Raw genomic sequence first — 16,168 nt, forward strand, 5'->3', positions numbered from 1 at the left:
AAAAGGTAAAAGATGGGTGGTTTTATTGTCTTCTTTTTCTTCCCTCTTCCATCCCAAATCATAAATTGGGGTTTGCACTCATTGCTGACAAGCCTTGGCAAGACTATTTCTAAAAAAAACCACCACCAACAAAAAACTGTGGAGACTTAACTATTAAGGCTATCCAGTCTTGACTGTAATTACTAAGATCTAATGAAAAGTTATCCAAGAACTACTAGCAGTGAGGTGAGGCAGCATTGTGCTTCAGCCCGCTCTCATCTGACCTGCTTCTTGGGCAATTTCTGGTAAGTGCACAAATCAGCAGTGATTTTTAAAATTGGTATTACCAACGCTAAATTTTAGAAATGATGAGTACCCCTCACCCAAAGTGTATTTGGAGGGAGGCAAATATTGAAGATGTTTTCTTACAAGCCTTTCCCTAAATCTAAAGGGATTCTCTCGTCTCTTTGTACCAGGTTTTCAAGACACTCTCCACAACCAGCCAGGGCAGAAAAAATTTGTAGGGCTCTGTGGGTTTTCTTAGCTGAAGTGAGTTCCTTTCCAGTGGCTTCACTGCAGAAGCTGGAGAAGTAAGTGATGTGAACTAGCAGAGTCCTCGGTGAAGTCTGTGAGCTGGCAGCACTGCCATGTGGACAGGCATGAAATTAAGGTGCTCTTCCATGTTGATGGGCAGCTCATGCTTATCAAAAAAATTATGTAACCAAGCGTGAGTCACTGATGGCTTTCTACAGTGTGCCAGCCTGGGAGATTCAGGAAGCTTATTTGACTGGGTGTTCAGAGTAGGTAATTGTAAATATAGCAGCCATGGAAGTTTGAGGAGAACTGCGGACTTTTTTTTTTTTTTTTAATCTAGGATATTAGTGCATTGACTTGATGTTACTCGTCTATACCAACAACCTTTTCTAGCTTCCTGTATTATGTCCACTTCACTACCTCTCCATTTCAAACATACAAAAATATAATAATTCACACAACAGTTCTGCTCACTCAGTTAACTAAACACAGATGCATGTGCACACACATGCATATGCACGCCTCCTGCATGAGACTTCAACACAGACTCATATGTTTCGTAAGGCAACTCTCCTTTAAAAATAGCAGTGTGTGTTTGGGAACACTGCCTGCCTGTCCCTGCCATAGGACACTCATAGAACATTGCATTTCTCTATTGTGTCAGTGTGAGGCTTTGACCCTGGAGGTGGAGCCAGACTTTAAATTCTTCACTGAAATCCCAGCAGCGGCACGACCCTCATGGTGAGTGCTTTAGTCCCTTATTTTTAGAAAGCCTGCTTTAAAGACGCTCCTTTAAAGAGTCTGTCCTCCTTTGCCCAGGAGTAACTCAAGATAAATTCTGCTAACTAAAGGAAGCTGCAGATACTAAACAAGTATCTTCAGCTGTGCAACAGCCAATCCAGGCATCACAATCAATTCTTTCCTAGCTCAAGTCTAAGATAGATTTTACCAGTGCTGTTGATTTTTATACAGAGTATGTTTCAGTACTCAGGCAGTATCACAAAATAAAACTTTTGAAAAGAGATATCGTTGAAATTGGAGGTCACTTGGGTGGAGGACTTGGGGAAAAGAGAAGGATTGGATATGCGTGATTCCTGTAATCATGTGGTTGCTCAAAAGCAATTTCTCTAACATGTTAGCATAGTCTAAAACAATGGTTGTGTGATGGCCTCCAGGGAGTGCTAAACAAGGCTGTTGGGTGTTGTATAGGGGTAAGCAAGCAGCTCTCTGCCACTCCTCTGGTGCATTTTGTTTTGGGATACTTGTGGTCATGGTTTCAAAACTGCGTTGCATCAGTACAATGGAGTCCAAGCAGGCATCTATATAGATGAGTTAAATGTATCCCCTGGCCCTGGGCAACAACCAGCAGAGTATACCCTACGTTGCATTCAGCTTGGACTTTGGAACAGGGGGCCCACATCCAAAAAATCTGTCGGGAACAGATGCTGGTCTGTATTAACTCCTGACCTGTCCAGGAAACGCTTGTTGGCTCAAGCCTGAGGTGTGACCGGCAGCACCCTCCCTCTTGCACAAGAGATGAGTGTACTCTAGCAACAAAACCTGGCATGCTTGAATTTCTCAGTGTAGGTGGAACTAAAGGGGTGATAATGCAGCTCTGAATATCATATCCCTTACGTTGGCTTCACCAGAAGTCAGGTCCGGTGGTTTTCATCTGTACTTGAGAAAAGAAACCAAACAAGAGATGAGTACTCTGAGAAACGGAAGCGAAGCAAAGAACAGCCAGGATGTCATGCATGCAGCTCTTCCCCAGATACTGCTTAGACTTCCTTACAACCCAACCACTTTGCAGTGCTTGGGATTGAAACCATGACAGACCTTGAATTTGGATCCTCCCACACCTTTAATATTTAATGCAAATTCCAGAAACAGTCCAAGCAAATATCAAGGGAATATTTCTTTGTGTTTCCTCATTGTGTGAGATCCAGGTATCTGTCCCTAGAAACCTTCTGGGCTTTGAGCCTTGTTTTTATATTGGTAATTAACTACAGCCAGAAGTGCTTGAATCAGAAAGAGGAGTTTCTGATGTATTACTGTTTTCAGCATTTCCTACTGGCCAGCTCATTCATTTCAGGTCTGTGAGAGTGTGTAGTCTGAACTGTGACTGTTACCCAAGTCAGCGCGGGCAGTTTGGATAATCTCAGAGTCCCAACACTTGTCCCAACCTTGGATCTATCTTTTTGTCACTACACCATACGTTGTACCAGTAGACTGATCTTTTTCACTAAAAAATCTTCCCAGTTGCATGGATTAAAATCTTTCTAGTTTCTTTCCTAGTTTCATAATAAACCTTCAACTTGAAATTAAGGCAGATTAATTCTGCATATTTGTTTATACTTGCTAAACCACAAATCTTAATGTCAGTTCAGAAAGCTCAGTTTGAAAGTCTAATCAAGCCTGACACTTTCACAAGACACTTCATACAAGATTCTTGGAAAGGTGCTCATCTATCCAGTGGATTATTGAGTTAATTGTCGGTAGTAATGTCTTTGCTGTGTGTAGATGGGAAAAGGAAAGCAAAACAGCTCACTGACTTGGAGCCAAGACAGTCTCCTGGGGATATTAATGTCACCAGTCCAGAAAGGGATTATATAGTCCAATAAAAATAGAAACAAAGTCAATGCTGTCTTTTAAAAGACAAAAAAGGTCAGTCATAACATGATCAGGGCAATTCAGAGAAAGACAGCAAAAAGTCAATTAAAACACACTCATCCGGAATTAACAAATAACACTAAATGAGTTGATTTAACCTCCTGTTTCTGTTTGTAATTTACCCTTGCCCAACAGTAATTACTCATTTATCCTCCCCCCACCCTGAAATTCCTACCAAAACACTCTAGAAAGTCACCCATGCTCTCGAAGCAGGTCATGAGCAGTGTATTGCCAGAATGCATCATCTGACATCAAAGAATCAGCTTGTTCAGAAAGATTGCAGTAGGTTTCTGTGTCTTCCTTGGAAGAGGATAACTCTTCCGATGAGTTTTTCTTGTATTGCAAAGAGCCTTGTTTACAAATCTGAAAGGAGTAATTAGCAGTAAATAGTCTCTTCTGGGTAATGAGCTTTTATGCTTCTAAGAACTAGGCTTAATTGAAGAACAAGCAGTTGTTTTGTCCTCCAAGCCACTGGAACTTGTTCAGGAAGGAGGAGTTGTGTGTGTAATGTTTTGTGTCAGTTCTTGTGTAAGGTCTCCTGTCAGCTGTGTTTACTTGGTTAGTACCAATCACGGATTTATTGGTTTGTTGTTTTCAGATTGTTTTGCAGTATTCACTTAAAATGAACTGTTCCAGCCCTTCTTACAGTGAGTAACACTGCTATAGACACCAGAGGAAAAAAAAAAAAGAAATGTTCAGGCACCTCCACGATGGCATTGGACAAGGGGCACAGAGATGTGAGTGAAATGAAGGGACAAATGTGGCCACCACAACGGATGCTGTACCATCCAGAGGGTAACCAGCAACTACTGGGGGACCCCATGAGCTTTGTGCTGAGTTGTGCTGGCTAAGGGATTTGTAACTGCAGTGAAGGGATTTGAAACATTGGTGACTGCAAGCTGTCAACATCAGACAAGGGGTTTTGCTCTGCTATAGCCAATCCTTCTCCTGCCCCACATGTGTTTGTGGAGTGTAAATGCTTGCCCATGGCACTCACCTGAGCACGGGCAACTCCTGTTCTGCTTTTCCTTACATTCAGGAAAACAGGAGCACTATGCCATTTACAGAACTGGCAATTTTTGGCATTACTGCACAGACCAGAGTGACTGGTAATCAAACCCAACCATTATTCAAGCGTTATTACTGCAGTGTATCTCCTGACAAATTTCCCCCCAGGAATTTTCAGGTACCGACAAGGTCCTACAGTAATAATACAAACGCAGCAGCTAGTTCATATGTAACTGCCCGTGGCAATCTGATTCTGCTTCCTCCCAGAGAGCTCTTGTATATTGTATGTATGCATTTATGAAGCCAGTATGTTGCTTTCTGTGAGTTGAGCCTTTATATTTCTAAGAACTGCGACTGACTGGGAGAAGAGCTGTCATTTCCCCAGTTCTGCAAGCCTGTTCAAGCACACACATCTCCACATAGTGCTCTCTCCTGGGCAACGCTACAGCTGGTCTTTTATTTCTGCTGGTTGTTTTATTACTGCTACTGAGCTAACATGAAAACTGGGTGATCGAATGTAGGCATAAATCTCAAGCAGATAGTGTCTAGAAGACAGCAAATGGATTGGAGAACAGGGAATTACTATTTCGTAGTGCTCTTGGATGGTACTGATTGATTAAAGGTTGAATCTTACTCTCGGTACCAGCACCCACCTGTGATAAAAAAGTCTGATTCCAAGGCCCTGGCCTAAATCTGAGAGGAGGTAGATTTGAATTGCGATCTCAGGGCTCCTGGAATAAACAGTAAACTAGTGCCCCTTCAGTCAGACCCTTCCTTAATTACAGCCCTGTTGAAATTTTATTCTCATTTCCATAAAAAATTGATAATTTTGAAGGTTATATATATATTGCCAGGAATTTCTTAACCAGACCTTCTTAGGATCCCATTAGCCTTTATCAGAATAATATATTTTATAGACCTTTTCTCGATCTAATTTATTTTCTGGTATTAGTTAACAAATGAGAAGGGTTCTGATTTGATTTGGTCCCATATGTAAGCATTAGCAAAGCTGCAGCACAAACCAGAGTTCTACAAATAGATATGGAAATGCACCAGAAACCGCTTGTTTCCTGCAGTGGAGAGGTAATTTGCATATGCAATCCATCGATCTCTCTGAACTTTCTACTGACAGGTTAATGAAACTTCTGGGACACCATAAAATCCAGGATAAAGATTGTAATGTGTATTCATGACAATGGATTTAGTGATGCTGATGGTGTCTGGGATAACACAGGTACAGAGGGGTGTGAGGTGTAGTGCTGGGATATGGGGCACTAATGAAGAACCCAAAGGCATTTAGTCTCTGGTAACAAAAATACAAAAGAGACCATGTAAAAAGTTGAATCGAAGGGAACTTACAGTTCCCAGTCATCTAACTATTGCATGTGCAGCCAGTGGCCTTTAGCATGAAAGGATATATCTTGTACTTAAATCTGGGGGCTCTTATGTTTATTGAATTACTGTGTTTCTGGTAATGCTCTGAGGCAGTGTTTCTCATAACTCCATTCTGTAATCCAGCACTGACGTCTGAAAACAAGGCTTGAAACAAAGCCCCTGTACCAATACAGCCCAACAACCTGTGAACTCCTTCAGCAGGTGCAGAGCTACAGAAGGTCCCTCAGCACCTCACAAGCTCCAACTCATGTTGAGCAGGAGTGGCTGTAGGGGTCCATAGGGTCTCCAGCTATGTCAGAGGTGTTTTCCTCTGTTCATCATCTTAAAAACTGGATGTGGGAGACAGCTGGCTCAAATTTCACACTCACCCACAGTGGTAGCATTTTGCTGCCTCAGTGTCAACAGCTGCCAAGCCTAAACTGTAAAGTGCTTTGGGAGTAATGGAAAAATTGAGCCCATTATGCTGAGAAAAGCTTCACTCCCCTGCAGGAATGATGCATAAGCCAATGGCTAGAACTCTTTTATTTCAGGGCAGATAAAGCTATTGCTATGACTGACTGTAATGTAAACCAAGTTTTTAAGCAATACCAAGTATACCGTACACTTGTTAAACTGAAGGACATTAAAATGCAAACAGCACAGACGAATGGATATTAATAGATATATATATACATATATATATATTTTTTGGTCATTTAAACTACCATTTTGCAAGAGATGTTCAGCAAATATTTGCTGCTGGTTTCAAATAAACTTTGTCTTATCCTGATATTCCCACCATGTTTGTTTTGTGCAACAGTCCAGAGAAATAGTTTATTTGTCAGATCACATCTGTGAGTGATTCTTGGTCTGTATTTTCTTTACAAGCTATTTATTACATAGGTTGGAACAGAGGAATTGAAAGTTCAGGATGTGTTGGGTAGTTTCTGTGCATTTTAGTTCTTTGCATAGGGAACAGAGGTATTAGAATTACATTTTTCCAATGAATAATTATGTTTACAAATTTACACTCTCTGGAAATACACTTGGTTAGTAGCCTAAATTGTTTCATTCCCATAAGAACAACAGATGATTTTATCTTACTCTCTGACATTGGCCTGTACAATTAGCTCTTCCTTTTTCACAGTTACACTACATTGGATTAGTTTTTCTTGTTGTTTTTTTTTTTTTTCTTTTTTTTTTTTTCTCTAAAATAACTAGAACTGGACTAAAAAAAAAAAAAAAGGATATGTTAAGGATACTAAAGAAGGCCTAGGAACAAGGCTTGCAGAACTGACGTAAATATCTGCTTTTTCTAAGATTTGCCTACATCAGGACAGAATAGATAAGAGGGTCCCCCAACTAGATACAAGAAAAGAGCTGAAATGTTTGTGGTGTTAAGATTTAATTGTTGACATTTATTACCAAAGAAACAGTTTCATTCAGTTGACCATGATTGTTTCATGAGCAGAAGAGTGGAGGAAAAGGTCCCAAATATATTTTTTGACCATCGTGCAAAATTGTCTCTTTTTATAGCCCTGCCAAGAAGCCAGCAGTGTTAGACCAGATGTGGGGTGTTCCCATCACGGCAGCCAGCAGTGTCCTGGTTTGCTTGGACTCTGTTCATGGGACATACTTTTGTGAAAATCTGAAGGAAACAGGCTAAATGTGTTCTCCTTCTCCCTACATCAGATGAAGGGAGCTGTAGTGCATGGCCAATGAGCCCAGGATTTGGTGGCAGAGCATGGGCCTGGGGTGGAAGAGAAAACGATTTGTCACAAGCATCAGATTGACAAGCCTGGGTGCTGGTGTCCTGCCTTCGTCTTTCCTTATAATAAACCATCATTTTATGTATTTCCAGAAAGTGGCAGGAAGCCTTCAACAGCACAAGGACCAACATCAATTCCTGAAAAACTTTACAAGTATCCCCATAAATAATAACTGACAGGCACATCCAAGTTCTGACATTTAGCTTCTCCTTCATTCATAAGACGTGTTCTGTGATAGTGTACAGTGCCATTCAGATTGTCATGCAGTATCAGCTCAGCACCCTGAAATGCACTGTACCATATAGCTCTATTTATAAGCCAAATTTGGAATGATAATTTGATGATGAAAACATTCAGGCTGTCTTCCCAGTCCTCACAGGGGTATCAACTCTTAGCACAGACAGCGTACAGTAGATGTGTTACTTCTTTTTCTCCTCTTCCTTCCCAGGGTTAGACACCAGGCACACAACTGAGATGACTTTAAAAGGGACAGTGGGTGGAATTCACCAGGTGAGATACTGATGACCAAAGTGCCACATCTTTGCTTTTGACTAGATTCACTGTGATAACAGGAAGGAATAAGTGCTTCATAGGTAGCATCCCTCTTACCCTAAACAGACTTTGGAAACCTGACAGGTGACTTGTGCCCTAAAATTTCCTATTTCCTAAAATTCCCTACATCAAGAAATGAAGCCCCATGTGACATGTTCAGCTGTAGATATCCACAAACTTGATTACGTTAACTGAGCTGTGGTGATGGTACATGCTTACAGCCCATGGGAAATAAGCAGTAATTTATTTTGGGGCACACCTGTCAATGAAGGGGATCCAGAACAATTTGTATTACCTGCCATTTGCCTTGGGATAGGAATAACCACACAGACAACTCATAACCTGTTAGGCCCTGGTAAGCTGATTGAATTTGTATGTCCTCAGGATAGTCATAAGAAAGGAAGATGAACAAAGGCGACAAGTTCTGTATTCTCTCCAAGAAGACTCTCATCACTATATAAGCTGTGTGGGAAGGGAAAGGCAACAGTGTCAGCCAGCAAGATAAAAGAACACATTAGCAGCTGATTTTTCTTGTCCAAAATCAAACCACCTAAAGAACACATTCAGCATTTTTCTATAAAAAATAATAACAACCTTTCCCAATAAATCACAGCTAAGGAGCTGTGTTAATGTGTATTGCAGATACAAGTAGTCATAGCTACAGCCCTATGGGCTGTAACACTTCCACGTGAGATTACATGAGCTGAGAGTGGGGCTCCATCACTGAAATTGGTGTGGCAGAAGGCACATAGCAGGCAGTGAGGAATCTGCTACTGTCTCTTTTGTTCTCCAGGTTGTTGTGGAAGTCTGTTTGCGAGGTTTATGAGGAGTTTCTTGCAACAAATCCTGATGTGCTGAACACTGCTTTTCCAAAAATATCTTACCATGTGTAGACTACAAACAAACAAAAAACAATAAACAAGAGGAGAATAGATTTGAAAAACATTGCAATGACTGTAGTTTGAAGGTGGGCCTATGGTTAAAGAAATTTGTAAAATTTCATGAACATCTGTTGCCTTCAATCCCTCTCTCTCCTCTTTGGTTGGACCAAAGGACCTTAGTACACCTCCAGTCTGACCTCCTGCTTCAAGCAGGACTATCATGAAAAATAGATTAACTCAGGTGTGGTTTTGTCTAGGTGAGTCTTAGATGGTGAGACAAGGATGGAGTTCCAACAACTTCTCTGACCAACCTCTTCTACTGCTCCCCTTCCTTGCTAATAAAACCCATCATCTTCAGTGTCCAACCTGAACATCCCAGGCTGCAAGTTGTGGTTGTTATCTTTTGTTATATCTTCAGTCAATGCTGAGAACAGTTTGACTCCCTTATCCTCGTGTCTCCCTTTTAGTGTCACGTCTCTTCTCTTCTCCTCTATTTTATTTATTTTATTTAATTAATTAATTTATTTATTTTTATTGCTGCCATACACGTCATCTCAAGGTTTTTCTCTACTTCCCCATCAAGGAAATCTGGCAGGCTGTGATGCTACTGAGAGGGTTATACTGTGCAGACAGCAAACTTGCATACAGGGATGAAGTTAGCAAATCTTGTTGCACCCAGTACTCCACCTCTAGTACTGGTGGATAGTGAACTGCTGCATGTGAAAGTACGAAAAGAGGCATCCTTAACCACCCTTTGAATGCTGGCATCTTAGATGCAGTGGTAGGTTCCCTTCAGGTTTGACTTCTCTGCTAAATGTGAGGCTTGGCAAAGAGAATGCAATAAACAGAATTTCTATATAAATTACAATGTTTATTAACATGATATTCTGATTCTGGTCAGCCATGTCTCTCATTTTTTCAGCTGGATCTGGCCTTGGTGTTGTGACACAGGGCCCCATCTTTACTGCCAGATTTTCTCACCAGGAGCGACCACAGACTTTCAGTTCATCCTTCCCAGGCCTCACAGTCACTGCCTGAGCGTGACCTGAAACCTGTGGCACTGTTCAATCTGGCTCTTCTGGTCAGTAAGTTTATGGGATGACGCCGTGATCCAGATGCTCCTACTCCTTCCTTCTCCAGAGTCACTGAGCAGGACCAGACCTTCTGCAAATGCCTTTGAGGTGATTTGTTTTACTCTGCTAGTCACAGCTGCCACCTGACTCGGCATGCAGATTAGAAGCTTGTTTGCCAGATTAAATAGCAGCAATGACATTTGTTTTCCTTGGCTGACCATGACCTAGATGTTAATCAGTTCTGTGTAATCTTGCCACAGTTCCATATAATGCTGACATTTCCATACAGGTCTTTAATGTGATCGATTTCATATTTGTTGAGGCCTTTCTCCCTCAGGACGCAAGTGTCACTTGGGCTGCAAGACCAGCAGAAAAATCTGCAGTTTTTTTCTGATCATAGGATGATAGAATTATAAAAATCATAGAATCATCTAGGCTGGAAAAGACCTTCAAGATCATCAAATCAAACTATCAACCTGACCTACCAAATCCCATCACTAAACCCTTGTACAGAATTTCTGAGCAAGCTTTAAAACAAGTTGTAATACTGGATACATTTCTGCAGTGAGCATATATTTTTAAATGCTGATGTTCTCCACATGGCTGAGTTTATGGTGCAGGCAGAATGTAACATTACACTCCAAACCAAACAGACTTAATCAAATTATCAACACTCTTATAAAGACAGTTATCACCACAAGCTGCATGACGTGTAAACACAGGTGCCTTAATTCTTACAATTCCTCGTGCGACATGGAAAATGGTTATCATCTGTTATCACGGATGAAGGAATAGAAAACAGCATTTTCCAATGTACCTAAGTGATTTTCTAAGTGAATTCACTTAGAAAAGTTTCTGTGGTTTATCCAAGATATTAATGGAAAAGATGTTTAAGCTTCTGGCAAAGCCAAGAGCTTAACCTAGTTCTTCTCTGTCCAATAGCAGGCACAGAAGTAACCATTATCTAAATGAATGGCTGCTTGGCAGCATGACAGAGTGTTGGGGTATCAGCTGTTAAAGATAGGCCTTAAGATCCTGGTTAAACACTTACCTCTATTTTTTTTTTGTTTTGTTTTGTTTTTTTGTTTTTGTTTTTGTTTTTTCCAGGCAAGTTGCAGAAAAGGTCATCAGCTTTTTAGGAATAAAATAAAAAAATAAAAATCCTGTTCCAGTTCAAAAACGGCTTTACAAAAACCTTGAGAAAAACAACAACAACAAACAGACAAAAAAATGAAAAACAAAACAAAACAAAACACACTGTAATTCTAGAATCAGGAACAATTTATGTTGGAAGAGACCTCTGGACACCTCTGAAGCGGCTGCTCAGAGCAGGAATAATTTTGAAGTAATGACAGGTTACCCATGGCTTTGTCCAGTCAAGGTTTGAGAACTTGCAAGCATCCTTTTCAAATGGATGCCCACCTCACCTCATCTGAAAAAAATGTTTTCTGTCCTTAAAATGATTTGACTTGTTGTAGTACATTTTCATGGGTAATTGTTGTACCAGTTTTAGGCAGAACAGAAGGTTTAAACCCATATATCATTCCAGTGCATATGGACAACGATTTCTTCAGCAGTCTGAGAAAGTCAAATATGATGGCCCACCCACCCCACCTTCTGAACCCAACCCATGCACGGTCTGTACCGTGTGTGCCTAGGACAGAGATGCACTGCTTATGGTTACATGGTAGTTTTAGCCCAGCAAAAATCCACTTTGTCTCTCCTTTCTGTTTCTGTTACTTTTCTGCCTAGCACTTTGTGGATTATTTTCCGTGTTCCCACTGTGCCTCATCCAGAGCAGGACATCAGCCGTGGCTCTCTTGCCCTGGGCTTCTGGGTTTGGCAGTCTTTGACAAGTCCTCCATGCGTCCTCTGAAAACAGTTCACCCTGATGTATGACCTAGTTGCCACTCAAATGTCAATAATTCTTGCGAAGCACCACATCTCCAAAAACACATATATAGAGAGAAATATCTGCATTGGCCTTTGGCTATTTACTAAGTTATCCTTCAGGTTTCTGGTGGCCATTCTCCATTTTTCTTCTTGTGTGGAAGCCTCTCTCTACTATGCTTAGTGTAAGCCCTGAGCTGCAAGAGTCAGGATCCCCAAGAGTCCAGATCCCCAAGAGTCAAGATCCCCATGCTTACAACCATAGGAGCACCCTTGTGCTCTTCACAAAGGGTAAATTCCTGATCAAGAACCAGCTCTGATCCAGACCTCAGACGTAATCTGGTGTCCTTACGGCATGTGCAGTACATTAAAGTGCTTGCTTTAAATTGCCTCGAGGATTTCATAGCCTAACAGTACCTTCCCTTACAAAATGAAAAAGTTAAACAAACACTGGGAAATTGATGTACACTTCACATCCAGCCACTGAAGTCCATATTCAACAGGTCCATCCAAAGTTCAACCTCTCATTACATAGGACCAGACAAGACAATCTTCATGCTCTCTATTTCCTCTTTTGCATATGGTAAAAATGAAAATGGAAAAGAAATGAATATTCAGGACAACTGGTCTGCAACAAAGAAAGGAGACAGACCCAGACTATTCCTTACCACTACAGAGAATTACGTAGGTGGACAATGAAGAGCCAACTGCTGAAGGCAAAATAAAAAAATAAATGAATACAACAAGACTCTTTAAACTTAGACAAAGTAATTTTTCTTTGCTGTGTGCAACTCTCTGGGCCAGGCTGGATTTCTTGAAGGAGAGGAGACTGTTCCATCCCTGAGAACAACCAAACTTTCCCAACTAATTCTTGGATGGTTAATTGCAGTCAATAGAAATAACGATAGCACAGGAAGCCTGCAGCTGCAATGCACCTGGGAGGTGACTGAGAAGAGCGGGGAGCAGATGCACAGCAGAGTCTTGGAAATGTCAGGACTTTTTGTTACAACCCAGAAACGCTGACTGAGAATGAGTATGAATGACAGATATTGTCCCAAAGCATACAGTGAAGTAAGGAAGGCTTTGTTTTCAACTTTTTATTTTAATGTCTCATCCCAGATCGCTGTTTTCTCTGTGTAAAAGGTTACTTTCTTATATATATGAAAAAGGAGAATTTGGGAGTCTTTTGGTGCTTATGTTATGCTGTCTTTAGAGGAAAATTACAGGAGGACTAACTAAAAAGGCTGGCCAGCTCTGAGCCACATGGACTTTGGACATCATTTTACGTGACTGACACTATGAAAATGCATCAAAGAGAAAATAGCTTCATTTTTAATGCTTTTAGCTTGATCAATGTTTTTATCCATTTTTTTTCTGCTTATAATATATTGTTAAATAAAAAATGTGCAAAAATAGATTTAAATAATTCATTATATATATACATTTTTGTCTCTTTCATTCACATTAAGCTATACTTTCCACAGTGTCAGAGGTGCCTGAGTTAGCTGGAAACATGTTAATTAAGGTTCCAGAGACAGTCTTTCTGCAGTGACTTGAAGTTCTGGATCACTAGTTTTATTTCAGTTACCAGTGCTGGAGAATAACAAATTTAAAAACAGTTAAGAATAATTAAATTGCCATTCAGTTTGACAAAACACTGTTGTCTGAGAAACTTGGCATTGTGAAGATGACTTGGACATGCTGTACAGTAGCAGGAATGAACCTTCTGTAATAGACCACGATCAAATTTTAAATTAAACTTTATGTGATTAAACCCATTTCTCCTGGATTAATTTAAATACCAGACCTTTTTTAAAAAATATCTTGGTACTGTTATCTCTGTGCTTCTTCAATTGTAAATAACCTTTGTGGAAAGTCATGGCAGGTGTGAGAGCTAATATAACTAGACCTCTAGATTCCACCCTCTTCTTGCAGGAGTATCCCAAGTAAGATTGTGTACCTCAATTATATTTAATTGCCTTGTACTTGCACCATATGCACCGTGCCTTCCAACATGAGATTATCTCTGTCTGCATGTCGTGGGATCAGTTTTTGTCTCAAATAAGAGGACACCTACTATATTTTTCAGTCTCCTGATGGAATTGCTCCTTTGTCCATACTCCTCTCCAGATTTATTCTATTAAAATGAAGTCTAATGTGTTTGAAGATAATCTGATTCCATCTGCTGATCACATCCACCTAGTTGCAGTCCCTGCTGTTCTACTTTGCAGGATTTATGTCCCTCTCTGCTTCTTATCACTTAATTTCTTTTTAAGACAAGGACACCTGCCTGGAACAAGGAGGCAATATGCCATTAGATTCCCAAAATGGCCTTTGCTGATAAATTAAGTTACTTAGCAATTACCCTAGCTGAAATTTCCACAAAGAAAGCCACATGGACAGTTGAGGGGTTTTGTTTTCTTCCTTTCTTTTTCTTTTTCTTTTTCTTTCTCTCTTTCTCTTGTCCTTCCTTCCTTCCTTCCTTCCTTCCTACTCCCTCCCTCCCTCCTCTATACTGATACAAAGTCATAGAAAATTTCTGAACAAATAAGATTTTCCAGCCCAGCAAGTATTAGACTTTTAACACTGCACTCAGATGTGGGAAAGAGATTTCACCAGCACAAACCACTTTCAGTATGCAGACTTCCACAATGACCTTTCTGTGCAACGTGTGCTCTATATGTCTCAGCAAAGGCGAGGAAGGACAACTACCCTGATCACAGGTAGTGTTTTCTTCTAAGACCCGTAGGTGAGGAAAGATGATTGGAGTCAGCTGTTGGCTTTGGTATGTTTTCCTTGGAGACGTTTGCACGGCATCACCTGAGCCCTGCAGCCAATAACAGCCTGCTTGTCTCCAGCTTCTGCATTCAGCTTGGGGCTGGAGCTGGTGTGGGCTGATGAGCAAGCTGAGATTCAGTCCTGGTAGCGCTGATCCATCCTTAGGGACAGGAATGCACTTTGGAGATTGGTGGAGGAAGTCAAGCACTTGCTCTAAGCAAGTAAATGAAGTGCTCTGTTTATTTTTCCTCAAGGTTGTTATACCTAAATCTCCACACAACAATTAATTAATTAATTAATTTAAATTCTCTGGTAGACTGTCCCCTCTGCTGCAGAAGGAAGGCCAGCAGCCTCTTCTAGACTATGCATCTTTCCTCTCCGTGAGTGCCATACAGTCCCTCAAAGAAGAATTTTTGCCGAGTCTCATCCCCTGCCACAGTGCACTTCTCCAGCTTTCCCCACCTTGTTACAACCATCCAGTCAGACACCATTGATGCACAACTGAGCATTTCAGAGAACATCTCCATTTAATCCTCAAAGTCAGGGCAACCTTACAATGTAATGCCCTGGTTTGATGCGGGGCTAGAGAAGATGCCTCTGACAGATACTCCAGGAATGACTGAGAGGCACAAAGTGTTCTTTGGAGCTGAGTGATAGACAGAGGGGGGCCAAGACAAAAGAGTCAGCTGGAGGATTACGGTGTCTGTGTAACATAAATACTGCTGGGTGGAATACTTTCTCTCTAAGCAAAGACAGCTTTGAGGGCATAAGACTTATCTGCCTCCATATGAGAACAGGAGGTTACTGAACATTGTACACTTGGAAACTAATCTGCAATTTAATGCTGATGGGCAGTGTGATGCTGCTCACTTGAAAACCCAGGTATTTTCATCTAGCATGCAAGGTGAGATCATTGCTTGCTCTATGGTGACTAGTGGGGAAATAAAACACCTTTGTCAGTAAGGGGCAATTTGCTGGAGATGTATACACATTCTCACAGACTTTTGCAGCCCAATGTGAAAGCATCTCAACAAATATTTATCAGCTAGCTTCTGACTCTGGAGTTTTGTGTCTCCTTTGAATCACTGAAACTGTCACCTGGACAAAAATACAAAGCCAGAATCTTTTTGCTCTCCATCTTACTGCCTAAAGAGACCACTTACAAAATGAACTTAACACTCACCTTCAGTGACAAAAGAACGGACCTCTAAAATCTCAGATCTTTGCTTGTGACTGAGAAACATTTTAAGACCCTTTAAAAGAGCAGTAGGAAAGGAGATAGAATAAAAACAGCAGTTCTTGCTTTTTGCCATTGCGTCTTCACTGTGTGTCACAGGTTTCATGGTTGTTTTCTTCTAGTGAGTAAGTTTAGAGACCAAGAAACCTAGTCCTTTTTTAACTCTCCTCTATATTCCACAAAGCATCACCAACATACACAATATTCACCTCTTCCACTCTCATGAGGAGTGATCCCAGCCTAGAACTCATCAATTCCAGCAGTTTGCTTGAGTATTACCTGGCCCAAGCCCTTAAATACTTATTTCTAGTCTTTAAACAAAATCTTCTCAAACCTTTAAACCAACAACAGATCTTTCCATAGCATTAAAAATAAAACCTGAGGAATAAAAAGTGCATTACAGGGAAGATTTTCTTCCTGGAG

At 40.8% G+C, this 16,168-nt stretch overlaps 1 long non-coding RNA gene across 2 annotated transcripts; it reads left to right on the top strand.

Annotated features, from left to right (window-relative positions):
- Positions 1–1,139: 1,139 nt before the first annotated feature.
- LOC310895872 lies at positions 1,140–15,712 on the top strand. 2 transcript variants are annotated; one of them, XR_014581015.1, is made up of 4 exons: positions 1,140–1,254; positions 7,783–7,844; positions 9,690–9,948; positions 10,948–15,712. It is a non-coding gene; the product is annotated as an uncharacterized lncRNA (long non-coding RNA). The 2 variants fall into 2 exon arrangements; XR_014581016.1 differs by lacking the exon at positions 7,783–7,844 and having other exon boundaries at positions 1,181–1,254.
- Positions 15,713–16,168: the final 456 nt, after the last annotated feature.

This window comes from Anser anser (genome assembly GCF_964211835.1).
Source record: "Anser anser genome assembly, chromosome: 2".
NCBI classification, from domain to species: domain Eukaryota; kingdom Metazoa; phylum Chordata; class Aves; order Anseriformes; family Anatidae; genus Anser; species Anser anser.